The sequence below is a fragment of the Suricata suricatta genome, chromosome 10 (assembly GCF_006229205.1).
Source record: "Suricata suricatta isolate VVHF042 chromosome 10, meerkat_22Aug2017_6uvM2_HiC, whole genome shotgun sequence".
In the NCBI taxonomy this organism is placed as follows: domain Eukaryota; kingdom Metazoa; phylum Chordata; class Mammalia; order Carnivora; family Herpestidae; genus Suricata; species Suricata suricatta.
In genome coordinates this window covers 128,148,364-128,152,220 of record NC_043709.1, presented here as the reverse complement: position 1 = coordinate 128,152,220, position 3,857 = coordinate 128,148,364, and the positions used below count along the sequence as shown (strand labels likewise).

The following is a 3,857-nucleotide window of genomic DNA, read 5'->3' as shown; positions in this document are numbered from 1 at the left end:
GGTATGGGGGTGATGGTCATGGTGGGGGGCACTTGTGGGGAGAAGCACTGGGTGTTATATGGAAACCAATTTGACAGTAAACTATTTTTAAAAAAATAAATAATAAATTTAAAAATACCCTCCCTTCAAAAAAAAAAAAAAAGAATTTCGTGAACAAACTACTGGACAGGAACAAGTGGCCAAAGGCCTTGGAAACCAGTAAAGTTAAGAGGTTTTGAAGAAGGTGACTGTGTGATATAAGCTCTTTCTACCTCTGTCATTCCCCTTCTCCAGATCCTGATTTTTCTTTGCTGATTCTTACTTTCTCCTGCAGTCTGTACCTTTACCCACAGCTGTCATCTCCGGTGATAATAAGGCCCTCTCCCCTCCATCCTTCCTTCCACCCACCAAACATATTCTCTGCTGTAAGCAAAAGCACAAAATAAGCAAAGGGAGTTTTTGCCTTCTTACTTCCTACTACTTGCTATTGGGATTGTCTCACCAAGTTATCCTCAGCTCAGTATCACAGATATTTATTATAAACTTGGCATCTATGCTACAGAATAAGAATGTAAATAGAGATTAAAGAAATGACCCTTGTCCTGATAAGCTTACAATCTAACAGGAGAGACACTACAAAGAGGGGCACTTCTCCTAACTTGGAGGACTAACCAAGTTTCCCTGGAAAAGATGATTCATGCTAAGTTTTAAGGATGAGTATGAATTGGTCCAGCAAATAAGGGGAAAGGAATTCCAGGAAGAGAGAATCACCTGACCAAGGCACAGAGGCTGCTGAGGGTACAGAGAGAATATGTTACTTACCTATAAAATGTGGTGCAGTGTCTGGCTAGTGACTAGTAGATCATAGGAGATCTTTTATGTTGTCATAAGGAACAAGATGGTATCATATGATGGGCAAGATGGTGACATCAGGTGATGTCAATCCACTGTAAAATCCTAAACAGAAAGAGTAAAAAAAACAGAATAATCTCTTATATGCACTGCTTTGTCTGAAGAATGGAGGATGAATATATAGCAGCAGAAAGACTTATTGTAGTGTTACTGCCATTGTCCAAGCAAAGGATGTTGAGGGTCTGAACCTGTAATGTGGCTACAGCAACTCAGAGAGAAAGAAAGAAATTAGAGATATATTTCAGTGGTAATATCAGTGAGACTTCATAATCAATTAGATACAGAGATTGAGGTGAGCAGAGGTGATTGAGGTGAGCAGAGGTACATTAGGTAGCTTGAAGTTTCCGAACTTGAATTCCTGACAGGATGTGGAATAATTATCCAGGGTTGAGAATATAAAAAGAGATACAGCTTTGGTAGAAAAGATGATATAGTTAGTTCTGGATATCTTAAGATAGACATGCCCATGGGACATTCAAGAGACTGCCTAGAAGGGAGCTAAGGCTGGAAACATTTGGGAATCATTCGTCTGAAATTGGTGGGTTAAAAATATAAGAATATATGATCATACAGACAATTCTGTAAAGGGAGGAGACGAGTAGACCATAAAAATACTCTTAACTAGGTTCTTTGTGTAAACAGTCTGCTTAGACAACAAGTGCTCTACAAAGAGAAAGAGAAGGAATGTGGAGACGGAAACCAGGGTGCCCAGAAGAGCTGTGTCGGTCAGGAGAACATGCAATGCGACCATGAACAAGAAGAGGAATGTGTCATGCTCTGAGAATGAAGAGAAAGAGAAAAGCAAGGATCCACGTCTGGATTCGGAGAAATTTATGTTTAATGAGGTGGGCTGGGTGGCCCCAATTTTCTCAGCGACGTAGGGAGGAAGGGATATGATGGACCTGAAGGTTGAGTGGATGGCTGGATGAGGGTAGGTCAGGTATGGCCTAGATCCTGATGACAGGATAAAGAGGCAGCATAATCAATCAGATTTTTGGAGTGTCATTGTACAGTTCCCTCAACAGTGAGCAACAGAGGACAAAAGAAGGAGGGAATAGAGCAAAATATGGCACTGATCTAGGGCTGAGGTCTGGTGGGTTGTGGGCCCTAGAAGGATGAGGTTACAAAGTAGGTGAAACAGCTCTAAAGCTGGCATGGGAGAGATTGAGGCCACTATGAATTTAGGGGGGAGAGAGAGAGAGGGAGGGAAATCATGAACTGAAAGTTTAAGACTGAAGAGAAGTTGTAAAGAATGAGGATGCGAGAGAGTTGGAATAATAGAATGTGGTCAGAAAATGGAATATGAGCATAAGATCATTCATAACTACACAGTTATGTAAAGCCACATCCCACCTCTCCGCAAGCCCCTGACCAGGCCCCAATAGTGCCAGCCCAAGTCCTCTTTTCTTCATCAAATTGTCTTCATCCTGCAACTCATGCTTTTGAAATCCAGATAAATGAATTAGGCTAATCTGTTGAACTAATCATAATAAGATATTAATGGCTGATGAATACTTCATATGTTATCCACCCTGGAAAATAGACTTCTGATGATAATGACTTAAAACAGTAGTTCTTAACTAGGGGCATAGCAGAGCCCCTGTACTGGTATTTCAATAATAAGCTCCCCCTGGGCTCCATCTTAAGAAATTCTGATTCAGTCACTCTGAGATGGGAACTGAGCGTCTGAATCTTTGTAACTATCTCCATGAAAGAGGTGGGTCAATGGAATAATGACTGGGGAATAGATGAGCCTTCTTCCGGCCCCGCAGTCAATAACTTGACTTTGGTTGTTGTTGTTACTGTCTCTCTATGAAACTTTTCCATGCCCCTTCTTTCACTTTTGTATTCACTCCTGATCCAACTTGCAATATCCTAGACAACTTTGGTGTCATTTGCCTTTGACACAAAGAGATTTATGGTGTAAGAACTCATCAGAAACTTTTTCTGAGATTCAGCTACAGATCTGGAAGCTGTTGTTTATGGTGGTGTTGCTAATTCAGTGTAAATTTCAAGCCCCTGGTGGCCATCTTCCCAGATATTGGTAGGAGTCTGTCTACAGGATGAAGCCAAGCAAAGGTAAGCAGAAATGACATATGAGTACCTATTCTTGTCCCTAGTTTCTGGAATTTTTCCTTCCATCCTGGGTGCTGCTCCAATATCCTTCCCAGTTACAGGAGCCAAAAACATCAATTTCAGTCACTTACAACAGAAAAAGCCCTGACTGATGCTTACATGGAAGGCAAGTTTTCCCTGAGAACATCAACCTGTTATTCATTTCTCAAGATTTATTTACCTGCATGGATAGGAAAGCCTCTTACAGTTATGTGTCTGATGCTACAGCAGAATAGAGTAGAGCCTTGTTAATGTGACTGAATGGCAGGAAGGGAAAATAGCCAAAAGTTCTAGAATGTAGAATGTATGTTATGAGAAGCATTATTGCATTCAAGAACACAACAGCTGGAACTTGCGTGAAGCGTTTCCTGAGGACCGGGCTTTGGTGAATGAATGTGAAGGCAGGTGGTGTATTCGGGAGACTGCAAACTTGACTTCTAACCTTGGTATTGCCGCCATCCAGACACATGGTCTTAGGTGACTCTCCTGCGTTCTCTCAGTCCAGTTGTAACTTTGAAATATCAACTGTATGTTTCTAGATTTTTAAAAATCAGCTTTAAAATTATTAAAGATAAATTATATAAACACTAAATATTTTTTAAATGTATAAAGTTGCATAAAATTCATTTGGTCTCAATTCAAATGCTGTATCTTTTACCTTCTTTGTATTTTTACAAATTTTCTAAATAAACCTCTGTGACCTTTATGAACGCACACCATCCCCTTCAGCCCAGCCCCTGTCTGAATGTTCACAAATTAGGGTCTGAATCAGTGAGCTTGGGATGTGCCCAAGTGAACAGGTGGACCTGGTACTATCACAGAAGGAACTCTGAGAAATCTCTATCAACAGC

General features: G+C 40.7%; 1 long non-coding RNA gene across 2 annotated transcripts in view; it reads right to left on the bottom strand.

Annotated features, from left to right (window-relative positions):
• The window catches only part of LOC115304914, a 5,467-nt gene extending 2,194 nt beyond the window's left edge, over positions 1-3,273 (bottom strand). The window contains exons 1-2 of one of the 2 annotated variants that reach the window (XR_003914664.1): positions 3,188-3,273; positions 802-936 (exon numbers count right to left, since the gene is read on the bottom strand). This is a non-coding gene — a long non-coding RNA (uncharacterized LOC115304914). The remainder of the gene's footprint in view (positions 1-801; positions 937-3,187) is intronic. The other variant, XR_003914663.1, reaches the window with a different exon arrangement.
• Between the last annotated feature and the right edge of the window lie 584 nt (positions 3,274-3,857).